The sequence below is a fragment of the Nycticebus coucang genome, chromosome 5 (assembly GCF_027406575.1).
Source record: "Nycticebus coucang isolate mNycCou1 chromosome 5, mNycCou1.pri, whole genome shotgun sequence".
Classification (NCBI taxonomy): domain Eukaryota; kingdom Metazoa; phylum Chordata; class Mammalia; order Primates; family Lorisidae; genus Nycticebus; species Nycticebus coucang.
The window spans coordinates 61,510,610-61,529,685 of record NC_069784.1 but is presented as its reverse complement, the minus strand read 5'-3'; the positions used below and the strand labels follow the sequence as shown (position 1 = coordinate 61,529,685).

Sequence of the window (19,076 nt, the reverse complement as noted above, 5' to 3'; positions counted from 1 at the left end):
TCTAAGTCTGGTCTAGAGGTAAACTGATAGAATATTTTTGGGTCTTATGCTCAGTATCTGGCTACTAGCGGTAAGAATTGTGTTTGCCTGTGTGCCAGGGAAGCAAATGGTTGAGAACTGCTGACAAGTAAATTGATTAATATGCTTTTATAGTCAATACTCTGAGAGCCAACGATTCAGAATAATTCTAAACCTGTGAGAATGTTAACTGTGCTAACATTTGAACAGATGAAGTGTTTCTAAACTTTTTTTCCTTTTTTTCTTTCTTTTTTTAACCCCACCCATTTGAGAAAAAAATACACTGCTAATTAGAAATATTCACTAGCCTGAGCCTTGTTAAAGTGGGGGCCTCTTCTCTCTCCCTGAGCTGTGGTTCTTAAGCCTTGTATGCAGACTGAACCACCTGAGAAGCACTCAAAAATAGTTAAGCCCAGCCCCATTGGCCAGGGGTGGGGCAGGGTCCTTGAAGTTATAAAAATGATCAGATGATTCTAATACTCATCCAGGCTTGATAACTACTACCCACGGGCAACCTGGAGGCAGAAAGGTGTAATGCAGTGGTCCCCGCACTTTAATGCACATTAGAATCAACTAAGGAACTTTTTAACTTCTGCTGCCCAGGATGTACCTTGTATAACAGAATATTGGCACATGAGAATCAGGCATCATTGTTTTCTAAAAATCATGGAGTCTTTGATGTAACATGTAACAAACTGTGGGAAGCACTGATGTAGTGACTGAGGACATTGACCATGGAAAACTCCAGTTTAAATCCAGCTTCCCTTCTGATATGTAAATTCCTTATACCTCATTTGTAAAATTATATAGCCACCTTATAAATTTCTCTATGATTTAATGAATTAATACATATAGAGTGCTCACAATGCTTAATATTTGTCATGTACTATACATTCAGTAAATAACTAACAATTATTATGTTGTTAATATGTTAGAAACTCTAAGGGTAGAGTGTTTTGAATTCCCCCTTTCCCACTTGAGCCTTTCTGTTGTTGGGGACCTGTCATCTATTACCTAGATCAGGGGTCCTCAAACTACGGCCCATGGGCCACATCAGACCGTGTGATTGTATTTGTTTCCGTTTTGTTTTTTTACTTCAAAATAAGATATGTGCAGTGTGCATAGGAATTTGTTTGTAGTTTTTTTTTTAACTATAGTCCGGCCCTCCAACAGTCTGGCCCCCTGTTTAACAAGTTTGAGGACCCCTGTTAGATGAATGGTTTGGTCTACATATCTGAGCCATACTGCTTAATTTTTAACAGGAATTCCTGTGCTTTTATTTATTTACTTTTTTTTGTGACAGAGTCTCACTCTGTCACCCCTGAGTAGAGTGCTGTGGCATCACAGCTCACAGCAACCTCAAACTTTTGGGCTTTAGAGATCCTCTTGCCTCAGCCTCCCAAGTAGTTGGGACTATAGGCATCTGCCTCAGCATCCCGCTAGTTTTAGAGATGGGGCCTTGCTTTTGCTCAGGCTGGTCTTGAACTCCTGAGCTTAAGCAATCCACCCGCCTCAGCCTCCTAAAGTGCGGGGATTGCAGGTGTGTGCCACCATGCCCAGCCTAAAAGTACTTTTATAAAGTTGGGGTTTGGTAAAGAAAAAAATTCTCATTTTTGCAAAATAATGCTTGCTTATTGTAAAGAATTAAACAGCACAAAAAGGTGCAAAGAATTTTTTAAAAAGTTCCCCCATAAATAATCAATCATTGTTAACTTTGACTTTTTTTCCAGATATATTTCTATGCAGATATACAGGCATAAAAAATGAAGGACGATAAGAAGTGTGGATGGGTACACTTTTTTTTTTTTTTTTGAGACAAAGTCTCATTATGTCACCCTCGGTAGAGTGCTGTGGCTTCACAGCTCATAGCAACCCAACCTCAAACTCTTGGGCTTAAGTGATTCTCTTGCCTCAGCCTCCCAAGTAGCAGGGACTACAGGCGCCCACTACAATGCCCAGCTATTTTTTGGTTGCAGTTGTCATTGTTGTTTAGCAGGCCTGGGCCAGGCTCAAACCCGCCAGCTTTGGTGTATGTGGCTGGTGCCCTACTCACTGAGCTACAGGCCCCAAGCCAGGGTACATGTTCTTGGGATTTTTTCAATTTTATAATGGAAAATGTCCATTAAAGTACAATAGTATTATGATTCCTTGTGTATCCATTACCAAAGTACTACTTTAAATAAAAAAGTATTTAGTTTTGAGTTCCACAAAAGAATGAAACCACAGTACAGTTCAAAGAATTATGTATTTTCTAAATGAGGTCTTTACAGATAAGAAAAGGGATTGTAAAAAAATGAACAATTTGGCGGATTTTTAAAGAAACTTGATGCTTCAAATTTAGACAATATCTGTTTGGCACCTGTGGCTCAAGCAGCTAAGGCACCAGCCACATACACTTTAGCTGGTGGGTTCGAATCCAGCCCGGGCCTGCCAAACTACAATGACAGCTGCAACCAAAAAATAGCCGGGCATTGTGGCAGGTACCTATAGTCCCAGCTACTTGGAAGGCAGAGGCAGGAGAATCCCTGAAGCCCAGGAGTTGGAGGTTGCTGTGAACTGTGATGCCATGAAACTCTACCCAGGGCAACAGCTTGAGGCTCTGCCTCTACAAAAAAAAAAAAAAATTTTAGACAATATCAACCTCAGCTTTGAAAGATGAAAACATCAGATGGTATAAATTTCCTCTCTCTTTACCAATTTGTTTGGGCTTTCTCACTCAGTTTGTAGCATGGATAGTCTGTTTATTGACCATATCTGTGTAAGTTGTCTCCTCATTGCATATTGAATTGGGTAGAATGCTTACCACCAGTCTTTTCCTGATAAATGGCTTAATTGGCTGGATTTCTTTCTGTGTAGATTTTTCAAGAAGGGTTTATGATACTTTATTTAAGAAATCATAACTTCTCTGATAAAAAAAATTCTAGAAGAATCCAAAGGAAGCTTAATCAGAAAATTAGCATGTTTAGAATAGTTTCAAAATAGATCTAGAAATAATATTAAAGTCTTCTTTTCCTTTTTTTTAGAAATAAAGGAATTAACATATTATTTAGTTTTGACTTCAGAATTTCCTTGGTACCACAGATGCACATGCATAGAACAATGTTAATACTCTCAAAAAATTTTTGTATATTGGCAATTCAAATTGAAAAACAACTGAGCAGTTTTTGACATACTGGTCCACAACTTTTCTCTTGCCCAAATCTATTCCAAATTATCTACTTTAACCAGATCATGATTTTTGTGATTATGTCATATGGCTACATAGTGAAGTACATTTATTTCATTTCTCAGGAAGTTTTCTAGATTGGGTGCCTTATTTTTGTAATTTAATAATTTAACCAGGATGTATCTCAGTGTTGAATTTTCTGTATTTTCCTGACATCATTTATTTTAATCTGTAGATTATGCCTTTTTAAGTCGAAATAGTTAATCATAGGGAAGAATATAGTTAATATCTATGTACCCACTACCCACCTTGAAAAATAAAAGAATACAAGTACTATTAAATTCCCCAGGGCACCCATCTCTGATTGCAAGGTCTTTCACACCTAACAGGTAATGTGTGTCTTGAAAATTGTTCTATCCTTCCTGCACATGTCACTACCTGCTAATGTATCCCTAAATATTAATAAATTTTATATAGGAAGCGGTGCATGATGGCGGACGGGAAAGATGTTTAGCTCAGCCCTCCTAGAACAACAGGTGAGAGTGAGTTGGCTAGATCACTCCCGGTGTGTAATATTTGTGTAGAAGTTAGGGATGTCCAGCGAGGTGGCGTATTACTGGACTTGGAGTGTAATCAGGAGCTGCGGAGACTGCCATGAAAGTCTCTGCACTGAGTCTGTGGCATGAGGAGGCGGGAGCAGCAACCAAGCCCGCCATGGAGGATTACTATTCTCAGTTCATGGGGAAACTAAATGTTGTGTGCAAAGATTGGTGAAGTATGGACACCTGAGTGGAATTTGGTGGCCACAGTGGGGTATCGTCTGGTGTGGCACCATCACAGTTAGGCAGCAGGAGAGACACTTAGACAGGAAAGATCCTAGATAGGACATGGCCGTTGTTATAAAATTTGGGAGATGGCATTTGCCATGAGCAGCTTTCCCCACAGGCCACTAGTGGCATTTTGAGTCTCACCTGTAGGTAGTCGTCCTGCACTCAGAGCAGGCCCAGGATATCCCACGCTTTCTGGGAACTATTGCAGGGAGAATTCGTGAGACCTTCCTGTGAAGGTATTTTGACATCAGTGGAATCAACAGTTAGACAGGGTCTAGGCGCAAGGTGGATAACCAGGCAACCACCAAGAACAGTCTATGATGGGGAAACAAGTATAAGCGTGGGAACCACTCATGGCACCACCTGCTGTCCAAGAAATATATTGCAACATAAATATATTCTTACTAAAGTTGATCCCTACCGCATACATATAATCATATGTGTGTGTGTGTGTGTGTATGTATATAAATTTTTTTTTATTAAATCATAGCTGTGTACTTTAATGCAATCATAGGGCACCATACACTGGTTTTACAGGCTGTTTGACACATTTTCATCACACTGGTTAACATAGCGTTCCTGGCATTTTCTTAGTTATTGTGTTAAGACATTTAATTCTGTATTTACTAAGCTTCACATGTACCCTTATAAGATGCACTGCAGGTGTAATCCCACCAATCACCCTCCCTCTGCCCATCCTCCCTCCTCCCTCCACTCTCTCTCTCCCATCCCCATATTCTTAGGTTATATCTGGGTTATAGCTTTCACATAAAAGCCATAAATAAGTTTCATAGTAGGGTCAAGTAAATTGGATACTTTTTCTCCCATTCTTGAGATACTTTACTAAGAAGAATATGTTCCAGCTGCATCCATGTAAACATGAAGGAAGTAAAGTCTCCATCTTTCTTTAAGGCTGCATAATATTCCATGGTGTACATATACAACAATTTATTAATCTATTAGTGGATCGATGGGCACTTGGGCTTCTTTCATGACTTAGCAATTATGAATTGGACTGCAATAAACATTCCGGTACAAATATCTTTGTTATAATGTGATTTTTGGTCTTCTGGGTATATACCTAGTAGAGGAATTACAGGATTGAATGGCAAATTGATTTTTAGAAATCTAAGTGTTCTTCAAACATCTTTCCAAAGGAATGTATTAATTTGTATTCCCACCAGCAGTGTAGAAGTGTTCCCTTTTCTCCACATCCACGCCAACATCTCTGGTCTTGGGATTTTGTGATATGGGCTAATCTTACTGTAGTTAGATGATATCTCAAAGGAGTTTTGATTTGCATTTCTCTGTTGATTAAAGATGATGAGCATTTTTTTATATGTCCGTAGGTCCTGTGCCTGTCTTCTTCAGAGAAGTTTCTCTTCAAATCCCTTGCCCAGCCTGCAATGGGATCACTTGTTCTTTTCTTGCTTATGCATTTGAGTTCTCTGCAGATTCTGGTTATTAAACCATTGTCGGAGACATAACCTGCAAATATCTTCTCCCATTCTGAGGGCTGTCTGCTTCCTTTACTTACTGTGTTCTTGGCTGTGGAGAAGCTTTTTTGTTTGATCAGGTCCCAGTAGTGTATTTTTGGAGCTGCTTCAATTGCCCTGGGGGGTCCTCCTCATAACATACTCGCCCAGACTGATTTCTTCAAGAGTTTTCCCTGCCGTCTGTTCTAGTATTTTTATAGTTTCGTGTCTTAAGGTCAAATCTTTAATCCAGTGAGAGTCTATCTTAGATAATGGTGAAAGGTGTGGGTCCAGTTTCAGTCTTCTACAGGTTGCCAGCCAGTTCACCCAGCACCGTTTGTTAAATAGGGAGTCTTTTCCCCACTGAATGTTTTTCATTGGCTTATCAAAGATCAAATAACAGTAAGTAGCTGGGTTCATCTCTTGGTTCTCTATTCTGTTCCATACATCTACCTTTCTGTTTTTGTGCCAGTACCATGTTATTTTGATCACTATTGATTTATAGTATAGCCTGAGGTCCGGTAGCATGATTCCTCCTGCTTTGTTTTTATTTCTGAGTAATTTCTTGGCTATTTGAGGTTTTTTTCTGATTCCATTTTAAACAAAGTATTATTTTTTCAAGATCTTTAAAGTATGACAGTGGAGCTTTAATAGGGATTGCATTAAAATTATATATTGCTTTGGTAATATGGACATTTTAACAATGTTCATTCTTCCCAGACATGAGCATGGTATGTTTTTCCATTTGTTAATATTTTCAGCTATTTCTTTTCTTAGAGTTTCATAGTTCTCTTTATAGAGATCTTTTATGTCCTTTGTTAGATAAACTCCCAAATATTGCATCTTCTTTGGCGCTACTGTGAATGTAATAAAGTCCTTGACTGTTTTTCAGGTTGACTATTGTTTGTATATATAAAGGCTACCGATTTATGAATGTTGATTTTGTAACCTGAGACGCTGCTGTATTCCTTGATCACTTCTAAAAGTTTAGTAATGGAATCCCTGGTATTTTCCAGATATACAATCATATCATCTATGAAGAGCGAAAGTTTGATCTCTTCTGACCCTATATGGATACCCTTGATCGCCTTTTCTTCCCTAATTGCGGTGGCTAAAACTTCCATTACAATGTTAAAGAGCAGTGGAGACAGTGGGCAGCTTTGTCTGGCTCCTGATATGAGTGGAAATGATTTCAATTTGACTCTATTCATTACAGTACTGGCTGTGGGTTTGCTGTAGATGGCTTCTATCAGTTTAAGAAATGTCCCTTCTATACCAATTTTCTTAAGTGTTCTGATCATGAAGGGATGCTGGATATTATCAAAAGCTTTTTCTGCATCAATTGAGAGAATCATATGGTCTTTGTTTTTTAATTTGTTTATGTGCTGAATTATATTTAAAGATTTCCGTATATTGAACCAGCCTTGATACCCTGGGATAAAACTGACTTGGTCATGATGTATAATTTGTTTGATGTGTTGCCGGATTCTGGTTGTTAGGATCCTGTTGAATATTTTTGCATGTATGTAAATTAGTGGTATTGGTCTATAATTTTCTTTTCTTGTCAGGTCCTTTCCTGGTTTGGGGATCAGGGTGATGTTTACTTCATAGAATGTGTTGGGTAGTATTCCTTCTTTTTCTATATTTTGGAACAGGTTGAGCAATATAGGTATTAGTTCCTCATTAAAGGTTTGGTAGAATTCTGATGTGAAGCCATCTGGTTCCGGATTTTCTTTTTAGGGAGATTTCGTATGGTTGATGCTATTTCAGAACTTGATACTGGCCTTTTCAACATTTCCACTTGATTCTGGCTAAGTCTTGGAAGGTGATGTGCTTCCAAGTATTGGTCAACTTCCTTCAGATTTTCATATTTCTGAGAATAAAGATTCTTGTAACATTCATTAAGGATTTTTTGAATTTCTGGGGAGTCTGTTGTTATTTCATCTTTGTCATTTCTGACTGATGATGTTAGAGATTTTACTCTTTTTTTCTGGGTTAGGTTAGCCAATGGTTTATCTATTTTATTGACCTTTTCAAAAAACCAAGTTTTTGATTTATTGATCTGTTGTATAATTCTTTTGTTTTCAATTTCATTTAATTCTGCTCTAATTTTGGTTATTTCTTTTCTTTTACTGGGTTTGGGATTGGAATGTTCTTCCTTTTCCAGTTGCTTCAGATGTCCCATTGAGTTGTTCATTTCCTCTCTTTCCATTTTCTTGAGTAAGGCTTGCAGTGCTATAAATTTTCCTCTTAGGACTACTTTTGCAGTATCCAAGAGGTTCTGATAATTTGTGTCTTCATTGTTGTTTTGTTCCCAAAATTTGGCAAATTCCTTCTTAATCTCATCTATGACCCAGCTATCATTCAGCATAAGGTTATTTAACTTCCATAGTTTTGTATGAGAATGCAGATTCCTGTTGTTACTGAGTTCAACTTTTATTTCATAGTGGTTCAAGAAGATGCAAGGAATGATTTCTATTCCTTTAAATTTACTGAGGTTAGACTTGTGACCGAAGATGTGATCAATTTTGGAGTATGTTCTGTGGGTGGATGAAAAATATGTGTATTCAGTTTTATTGGGATGAAATGTTTTGTAGATGTTCGTTAAATCCAAATGTTGGATGGTTATGTTTAAATCTAAAATTTCTTTGCTCAGCTTCTTATTGGAGGATCTATCCAACACTGCCAAAGGAGTGTTGAAATCTCCCGACTATTATGGAGCTGGAGGAAATCAAGTTGCTCTTATCTGTTAGAGTTTCTCTTATAAATTGAGCTGCATTCTGGTTGGGTGCATAAATATTAATAATTGAAATCTCATAATAGTGACTATTACCCTTAACAAATATGAAGTGGCCATTCTTATCCTTCCTTACTCTTGTTGGTTTAAAGCCTATTGTATCTGCAAATAGAATTGCAACACCTGCTTTTTTGTGATTACCATATGCCTGAAGTATGGACAACCATCCTTTCACCCTGAGTCTGTATTTATCTTTTAAGGTAAGATATGATTCTTGTATACAGCAAATATATGGCCTGTGATTTTGTATCCAGTCAGGCAACCTGTGCCTCTTTAGGGGACAGTTTAAGCTGTTCACATTAATGGAGAATATTGATAAGTCTGGGAAAATTTGGGGTATCGAGTTTTTCCAAAGTCCAGTGGAGAATTTTAATACTTTCGCCACTGTGGAAGTTGGAGTTGGATCAAAAGTTTCTGAGTGAGTTTTCTTTTGTAGTAGAAGATTGGGCTGGTCATTGTGGAGGATAGGTCTGAGAATATCCTGAAGAGCTGTGTTGGTTATGTCAAATTTCTTCAACATATGAATGTCATTAAAGTATTTAATTTCTCCATAATAAATGAAAGTCAGTTTAGCTGCATACAGGATCTGGGGTTGAAAGTTATTTTGTTTCAGGAGATTAAAAATCAATGACCACCCTCTTCTGGCTTGAAAAGATTTCAGCAAAGAGATCTGCAGTCATTCTAATATTCTTCCCTTTGTAGGTAATGGATTTCTTACGTTTGTCTGCTTTCAGAATCTTCTCCTTCATATTAATTTTAGTGAAGTTAATTATGATATGCCTGGGGGATGTCTTATTTGAGTTGAGTTGTGCTGGGGTTCTGAAACTGTCTGCTATCTGAATTTCAGAATCTCTTGGCATGTCTGGAAAATTCTCTTTCATAATTTCATAGAGAAGGGCCTCTGTGCCTTGTGAAGCCACTTAATCGGTTTCAGGAATTCCAGTGAGGCAGATACTAGCCTTCTTCAAATTAACCCAGACCTCTCTGAGAGAATGATCCGTTTTTGCTCTCCATTTTGCTTCCTCTTTGAGAGTTTGGGTGCGTTCAAAAGCTTTATGTTCAGTGTCAGAAATCCTTTCTTCTGCTTGCTCCCCTCTGTTACTGAGGTATTCTACTGTATTTTTCAGGTCTTTGAGGACTGCAAATTCTGGCCTCAATGTGTCAGAATCTTTCGTGGTTTTGTCTTTAAATGTGTTGAATTCTTGAAACAACTTTTGAATTTTTCCTCAAATTTCTAATTCCAACTTTTGAATTGCTCCTCAAATTTCTAATTCCGAAGTTTTGTCCATTCTTTTAATCTTGTTTGCAATTCAAATTCTGAATTCGATTTCTGACATCTCAGCCATTTGTTTATGAATGGGATCTTTGGTTACATCTGCAATATCTTTCCTTGGGGAAGAGGGGTTGATCTATTCTTGTATTCATGTTACCAGAGTTTTTTCGCTGAATCCGCCCCATGATTATTTTACACTGTTTGACGTTTCCCCTGGAGCTTTGTTGAGAACCCATACAGTTCTACGGCCTGAGAAACTGGGGACCTGTTTGGTGTGGTGAGGCTATGTGGCTGTGCCTTGTTTTCAGCTGGTCTCTGCCCAACCCTTGTGAAACAGTTACTCTGGGTTAAAGTCCCAGCTGTGGAGAAATAACAGCAATTAAGTTCACCCTGCACTCCCACAGGTAACAATTGGAAAAGGAAAATCAAACCTTTCTACAACCACACAGCCAGGGCACCACTTCAATAGTCCTCGGGTGATTGGCTCAGAACAAGGTCCAAATCAATTGTCTCAGTCAGCACCTTTCTCAGGTGGAAGACTTTAAACGGTCTCCGGCAACTAGATTGCAGAGGTCTGCTGACAACTCAAATATGACTTGCTCCAGTGCTCTGTGTGGTCAGGAGGTCCCACCCAGAAAATATATTAGTATGGGAAGGTTGATGCCTTCTTCCCCACCTTGAACCTCTGTCATACCCAATCACTGATAACCCTGCATGGTGGTGACCCACTTGTTTCCAATGAGCAGATACTCCAGAGGTTTGCAGCTGCCTGAATCACAAGGAAATCTATGTCTCCTCAGCCAGACCACTGCTCTCTACCTATATCCAGCAGGGGGAGGTGAGACCTGACAACCTCTGGAGCTTGATGGAGGCTGGGATGGACGGGTGTTCAGTCAGTTTCAGCCCCACCCCGATTGATATTACTGACAGAACAGAACAACTTTGCGGGAATTTGTTTCTGTTCCTGCTACATTCCCCTGCAGAAGAGAAGCTGTTTTGAGTTCTCAGAACCTGTGCCTCAGGCCCTGTCTGTGCTTCTGTATTGTCTCAGCTGTAGTTTGTATTTGCAGCACGGTTACCTGTCAGTTCCAGCCTCTGCCTCCCCTGCTTTGTGTAAGCTGATGGTCCCCTGGGGACTGGGTGCGTCTTAGGCTCAGTAAAGCAATCCTCTGGGTCATCCCCACCCTGGGAATCTCCTGGCTCCTGCGCATGCGTTTGCTAGTGCCCGATCTCCACCTCAGTCGGTACCGCCTCAGGTAAACCCTTTACTCACAGGGCCTGTGTTTCCATCCCAAATCTGTCTGCGGTGGTTGCCACCTGAGAAGATTCCTGGCTTGCTCTGGTTGCGCAGAGAGGCAGGGGGTGTGACTTTGGAATATCTGGGGGTGAGCCCTATTGTTGCCAAAATCGGCTGCTGTTCTGTGCCTCGGGATACCGCCCCTCTGGCGTGGTTCCCTCTCAGCCGACTGTCCTCTCCTCACTCGTGTGCCGTAGAATCAACACTGACCAGCTACAGTCCATGCCCGGTCCACACCCCTCGAGAAATCACCCAAGTATCCCGACTCCTGGGGGATAGGCCTCCAGACCTCAGAGTGAGAGTGGAGGGGAGTGCTGGGAGCTCAGAATTGCAGGTAGAGAATATATACAGTTTTATGCCTGGCAGGAGAGTGCCATGGCACCCTAGTAGGTCTAGTTTTTAGAGGGTCTCTCCCGTGGAGTATAGGGGGAGGACTTTTGAACTCTGCTCCTTTGTTTGTGGGCATACCCCGAGCCATTTTCATTGGGGATGGGACTCCAGTCCGCTTGGTGATGGATTTTGTACCTTTTATTTGTATCCTTGGGGTCACAGCTCACCTAAGCAGAGTTGATGTGCGTTCTTCAACCTTCTCTTTTTGTGCAGCTCTGATCCACCAGGTTAATTGCTAAATTTCTGTCCTTTACCAGTACTTCTGGACAGGAGCCTCTGTGGAAAGGTGGCTTCAGTCAACCATCTTGTTTTTGCCCCCTATATATATAATTTTTGTTGGTGGTGCTTTTTTTTCTTTGCTTCTTCTTTTTTTTTTTTTTTTTGCTTTTATTTTCTGTTTTCTTTTCTTGTAGGTGTTATTGTTAAATTTTTTAAAACTTATTAATATTGTTTTGTTTTTTTTTTTTTCAATTTCTTCCCTTCCTCTTACGGTTGTTAAGAGTCCTTACATCACACTATTTGAGGTTTTTTTGTTGTTATTTGTTTTTGATTGTTTTTGTGTCTTTTTGTTTGTGCGTCTGGTTGCTTTTTTGTTTGTTTGTTTTGTTCCAGTGTGTCTTGCGTTTTGCTAAATCCTTGAGTTGGCTATTTTCCCTAACTCCAATTTTGACATTCACTATGAGCAAAGGGAAATGGGGGATGTTGGCTGACTGGAGGCAGCTTTCAACAGAAGCTCCTGTCCAGAGGGAACGATAAGTCAGAAAGAAGCCAACAACGCTGAAGGATAGGAGCTGAGCTGAGAGAAGAGACTGATAATTGCATTTTTTCTCTGCTGAGGCAAGCTACAATTGCAAGGAAAAAACTTTCAGGTACAGAACTCATCCCAAAGAGGATGTGTGTCCATTCCATCCCCCAAGAGAGTTGCTTGCTTGCTGTGGGATCTCTGCTAGTGAGTGATGAACTGATGTTCTCTTCTCTCACCTGACAGGAGCGAGTTTTTGGAAGCTGGGACTCCTGTTCCAGAGAGTCCCTGCTGTGAGCCTGGGCATTCTCTTATCTGGTAGGAAGGTTAAACGAATATTTTCTCTTGTCAATTTGAACTTCCAATCCACCCTTCCCCCCTACCTGACAATCAGAAGCCCAACCCCTGCAGAGACCAGAATGTCCACGGTTCCTTCTTAGGACTGGACAGTGCATGGACTGTGACACTGCAGCTACTCTGTAACTGTCAATCTGGTAACAGTGCAGAAAGGCATGGGGGAAAGGTGTCTGGCCTGGCTCCGAGAAAGTGCAACTCAGCAGCAGGCAGGTCTCTGCTCAGTGGGAGACTTGGGAACTACTAAGGCATGGGAACATGAGTAGAGACACCTCCCACCTAGCATCAACATTAATAGATCAATCCCGCCAGCGTCAAATTTCAGAGAGGCAGCTCCCCAGTTTTGTGGACTGCCAGAGGGAGCTAGACCTCGCATTGCAGAGATACCAGAGGAGCAGAGCGCCTGGGGCAGAGGCACAGTTTCTAAGGGCGAAAAGCCTTTGCTCCTTTGTTAACCTCTGGTTTGGATTGATCTCAGGTGGAACACTCCCCAGTTTCCATTGAGCACCCAAGGTAGTTAGACTTTAGCTCCCTCAGTCAGCTGGTGGCAGACTGTGGTCACCTGGCTGACAAGGCATTGACTTCCCTCTGACTCTGACAGGCACAAATCCCTGGTCATTTACTCATTGGAGGGAACTCGGCCTCAGCCTCTTGGGCCTACCAGTGCCTGGGTGTGACAGAGGTGCAAGGTGGGGAAGGAGGCACCAGCCCCCCCGGACTATTTTGCTTCGTGGGCCTTTCTGACCCCACAGAGCACCAGAGTTACACTTGAGCTTCCAGTGGACCCACTTGATCTGTGTTTTGTGTTGACCAGAACAATTGTTTTGAAACTCTAGACCTGGGCTGATCACCCAGTGAGGTTGTATTATTGTGGAAGTGTGGGATTCCCATCTTCCAACTTTTGCCTTTGGCGGGCAGGGTGTCTTGGTTGCTTACAAATCTCTGCAGCTGAGATTTCAGCTGAAAGCCACTGATTCACTAGGATTGGACAGAGACTAGCTGAATACAGGGCAGTGCCATCTAGCCCCATCACATCAAGCGGGTCCCCAGAGTGTCAAGCTGTAGTACTGAATGGAACCTTTGTAAAGCTAGAGGAGAAAAGCCACAATCACCAGTCCTAGTTCTTTGCTAAAAAGCTAGTTAATTAAAATGCCAGGAGCCCTCAATTCATTTTCACCTTATCAGCCTCTCTAGCCAAACAGTGAAAAATAATCATGGGGTGGAATCAAAGGAAAAACTCTGACAATATGAATAATCAAAGTAGATCAACTTCCCAAGGACCGACAAAGGAGACAAAATAGAAGTCCCATTCATAAACAAATGACTGCAATGTCAGAAATTGAATTCAGAATTTGGATTGCAAATAAGATTAAGAGAATGGACCTAGTTGGAATTAGAAATTCAAGGAGTAATTCAAAAGTTGTCTCAAGAATTCAATGAATTCAAAGATAGAATCACCAAAGATTTTGACACATTGAGGCAAGAACTTGCAGCTCTCAAAGATCTGAGATACCTTAGAATCCCTCAATAACAGAATGGAGCAGGCAGAAGAAAGTATCTCTGACATTGAAGACAAAGCTTTTGAACACTCCCTAATTTTCAAAGAGGAAAAGAAGTGGAGAGCAAGAACACATCATTCCCTGAGTGAATTGTGGCTCCACTCCAAAAGAGCAAACATACGTCTTATAGGAATCCCTGAAGGAGAAGAGGATGTTCAGAAAGGCACAGATACTCTACTCCAAGAGATAATTGAGGAGAACCTCCCAAACATGAGAAGAGATACTGAAATTCAGATAGCAGTTTCAGAACTCCAGCACAAATCAATCCAAATAAAGCATCTGCTCGTCACATTGTAATCAACTTTGCCAAACTTAATTTGAAGGAGAAAATCCTGCAAGCAGCCAGATGTAAGAAAATCATAACCTACAGGGGGAAGAATATTACAATGACTGCAGATCTCTCTGCTGAAACTTTTCAACCCAAAAGAGGATTGTTGCGTGACCGGAGACATGAATGAACAGCAGCTTTGCCATGGGTGTAAACTCGCTCCTGTAATTATTAAGTCAAGAAACAGACTATACACAATTAGATGAGATGAAATGGCATGTAGCAAAAATTTTTATTCCAGGTTTTGGTTTTATACTTTTCCAGTCACGTACACACTTAATCTATTATCTATTAGTTTCATCATTATCTTATTTTACCTATCTGAAATTTAACTTGAAATATTTTGTTATCATATCAATACAATTAACTTTGTAGTAAACCTCTTCTTCTAAACATTGACTAATTTCTGAGCAGGTATCTAAAGGAAGATCACAAAGAAGAAAGTAGCCACAGGGGAACAGAGTTAATAGAAGAATATCTTCAGGCATTCACTCAGTTTACTCAGTATGAAGTAATAACTATGTCTTTCCTTCAGGGCAGAGTACCTATAGACCTCTGACAATATGTTATTAACATATGTCAACCCTCTGGCCTGTATCTCTGAGGAAGGGCGGCATGCCCTTTGATCTCAGGCTTCACGGGTGTACAGTTTCAGAGAAAAGGCCTTAAGGAATATTACAACTTCAAAAAAGCCTAACTCTGCGTGTAACCCAGGGGCGTCAAAGTCACTTAAGCCTCTGGAAGAAAAGCAAGTCATTTTAAACTCCCACTGAATTCACTTTGTGTGCCTGATGTAGGATATGTTTATTTCTAAATATTATCCTACAAGGATGGTCATCAATCTCCTAAAAGAAAACAACTTTCAGCCCAGGATCCTGTATCCAGCTAAATTGAGTTGACAGAGAAATTAAATACTTTAATGACATACACACATTGAAGAAATTTGCCGTAACTAAACCAGCTCTTCATGATATTCTCAGACCCATCTTCCATAATGACCAGCACAGTGCTCTACCACTAAGGTAAACTCACTTTGAAATTCTTCATCAAAACCCAATTTCCACAGTGGCACAAGGATTAAAAATGTCCACTGGACTTTTGAAAAACTTGACACCCAAAATACTACCAGGTTTATCAGTACTCTCAATTAATGTGAATGGCTTAAACTGTCCTTTAGGCGGCACAGGTTGGCTGACTGGATATAAAATCTCAGGCCAGGTATCTGCTGCATATAAGAATCTCATTTTACCTTAAAGGATAAATGTAGACTCAAGGTGAAGGGATGGGCATCTGTAATCCAGGCAAATGGAAATCAGAAAAAAGCAAGGGTGGCAATTTTATTTGCAGATACACTAGGCTTTGAACCAACAAAAGGAAAGACAAGGATGGTTATTTCATATTTGTTAAGGGAAACACTCAACATGAGGAGATGTCAATTATTAACATTTATGAGCCCAACCAGAATGCTCCTCAATTTATAAGGGAGACCCATTAATAGACATGAGCAATTTAATATCTTTCAGCACCATAATAGTTGGAGATTTTAACACCCCCTTGGCAGTGTTGGATAGAGCCTCCACTAAGAAACTAAGCAAAGAAATTTTGGACTTAAACCACCATACAACAGACCTCTACAGAACATTTCATCCTAACAAAACTGAATACATGTTCTTCTTATCAGCCCATGGAACATCCTTCAAAATTGGTTGCATCTTAGGTCACAGGTCTACCCTCAGCAAATTTAAAAGTATATAAATTATTCCTTGTATTTTTTCGGATCATCATGCAATAAAAGTTGAACTCACCAATAACAGGTATCTGCATACTCATACAAAGACATGGAAACTAAATAACCTTCTGCTGAATGATAGCTGGATCCTGGGTCATAGATGAGATGAAGAAGGAAATTGCCAAATTTTTGGAACCAAACAATAATGAAGACACGAATTATCAGAATCTGTGGGATACTGCAAAGGCATTCTTAAGAGGGAAATCTGTAGCGTTACAAGCCTTCCTCAAGAGAACAGAAAGAGAAGAAGTCAATAACTTAATGGGATATCTTAAGCAACTAGAAAAGGAAGAATATTCCAAGCCCAAACCCAGCAGAAGAAAAGACATAACTAATTAAATGAAATCAAAAAGAAAAGAATTATTCAAAAGATCAATGAATTAGAAATTGGTGTTTTGAAAAATTCAACAAAATTGATAAACCTTTGGCCACCCTAACCAAAAATAGAAAATTAAAAGTCCATAGTATCATCCATCAGAAATGACAAAGGCGAAATAACAGACATCTCAGAAATTCAAAAAACCCTTAATGAATACTATAAAAACTTTATTGTTAGAAATATGAAAATCTGAAAGAAATTGACCAATACTTGGAAGCACACTAACTACCTAGACTTAATCAGAAAGAAATGGAAATGCTGAACAGACGTATATGAAGTACTGAAATAGAATCAACTATATGAAATCTCCCAAAAAAGAACAGTCTGGGACCAGATGGCTACACATCAGAATTCTACCAAACCTTTAAAGAGGAACTAGTACCTATATGACTTAACCTTTTCCAAAACATCGGGGAAAAAAGGACTACTTCCCAACACATTCTATGAAGCAAATATCACCCTGAAACCAGGAAAAGACCCAACAAGAAAAGAAAACTATAGACCAATATCTCTAATGAATATTATAGATCCTAGCAAACAGAATCCAGTAACATATCAAATTATATACTATGACCAAATGGGTTTTATCCCAGGGCCTCAAGGCTGGTTCAATATACATAAATCTATAAATATAATATATCACATAAACAATCTAAAAAACAAAGACCAAATGATTCTTCCCAATTGATGCAGAAAAAGCTTTTGACAACATCCAGCATCCTTTCATGATCAGAAAACTTAAGAAAATAGGTACAGAAGGAACTTTTCTTAAACTGCTGGAGGCTATCTACAGCAAACCAACAGCTAATATTATGCTGAATGGAGTAAAATTGAAAACATTTCCACTCAGATCAGGAACCAGGCAAGGTTGCCCATTGTCTTCACTGCTTTTTAACATTGTAATGGAAGTCTTAGTCATCGCAATCAGGCAAGAGAAGGCAATCAAGCATATACAGATAGGGTCAGAGGAGATCAAACTTTCACTCTTCGTAGATGATATCATTTATACCGGAAAACCCCAGGAACTCAACCTCAAAACTCTTAGACGTGATCAAGGAATACAGTAGCATCTCAGGATACAAGATCAATACTCACAAATCAGTAGCTTTTATATATCAATAATAGTCAAGCCGAAAAAACAGTCAAGGACTGTTTACAGTTGTGCCAAAGAAGATGAAATATTTGGGAATTTACCTGACAAAGGATGTGAAAGATCTCTATAAAGAAAATTATGAAATTCTCAGAAAAGAAATAGCTGAAGAGGTTAACAAATGGAAAACAGTACCGTTCTCATGGCTAGGAAAAAAACAACATTGTTAAAATGCCCATATTACCCAAAGCATTATGCAAATTTAATGCAATCCCTATCAAAGCACCACTGTCATACTTTAAATATCTGGAAAAAATAGTACTTCATTTTATATGAAATCAGAAAAAAACTTGAATAGCTAAGACATTACTCAGAAATAAAAACAAATCAGGACTCACTACCAGACTTCAAACTATGCTATAAATCTATAGTGGTGGAAACATGGTACTGGCACAAAAATAGGGAGGACAGAAGTGAGAACCAAGAGATGAACCCAGACACTTATCATCATTTGCTCTTTGAGAAGCTTATCAAAAATATAAATTGGGAGAAAGATTCCCTATTTAACAAATGGTGCTGGAAGAACTGGTAGGTGACTTCTAGGTGACTGAAACTGGACCCACACCTTTCAACATTAACAATTGACTCTCACTGGATGAAATATTTAAACTTAAGACATGAAACTATAAAAGATTCCTGGAGAGAGCGCAGAAGAAACACTTGAAGAAATTGGCCTGGGAGAATACTTTATGATGAGGACCTGATGGGCAATTGAAGTAACACCAAAAATACATTATTGGGATCTGATCAAACTAAAAAGCTTCTGCACAGCCAAAAAACACAGTAAGTAAAGCAAGCAGACAGCCCTCAGAATGGGAGAGGATATTTGCAGGTTATGTTTCAGACAAAAATTTGATAACTAGAATGCACAGAGAATTCATATTTTTAATAAGAAAAGAACAAGTAATCCCATTTCATTGTGGGCAAGGGTCTTGAACAGAAGTTTCCCTGAAGAAGATAGGCGTTTGGCCTACAGACATATGAAAAAATGCACATCATCTTTAATCATCAGAGAAATGCAAACCAAAACCACTTTGAGATATCATCTAACTTCCATAAGAGTGGCTCACATAGGAAAATCCCAAAACTGAAGATATTGGTGGGATGTGGAGAAAAGGGAACACTTCTGTACTGCTGGTGGGAATGCAAGCTAATATGTCCCTTTTGGAAAGAAGTCTGGAGAATAATCAGGGATCTAAAGGTAGATCTGCCATTTGATCCTGCAATTCCTCTACTAGGTGTATATCCGAAAGACCAAACATCACTTTATAATAAAGATGTTTGCACCAGATTGTTCATTGCAGCTCAATTCATAATAGCCAAGTCATGGAAGAAGCCCAAGTGCCCATCAACCCATGAATGAATTAATAAATTGTGGTATATGTATACCATGGAATATTATGCAGCCTTAAAAGAAGATAGAGACTTTACCTCTTCTATGTTTATATGGATGGAGCTGGAACATATCCTACTTAGTAAAGTATCTTAAGAATGGAGAAAAAAGTATCTGATGTACTCAGTACTATTAT

General features: G+C 39.4%; 1 protein-coding gene across 8 annotated transcripts in view; it reads left to right on the top strand.

Moving 5' to 3' along the window:
- RARS2 (arginyl-tRNA synthetase 2, mitochondrial) overlaps nucleotides 1-19,076 on the top strand; it is a 114,171-nt gene that overhangs the window by 6,452 nt on the left and 88,643 nt on the right. The window lies entirely within an intron of this gene.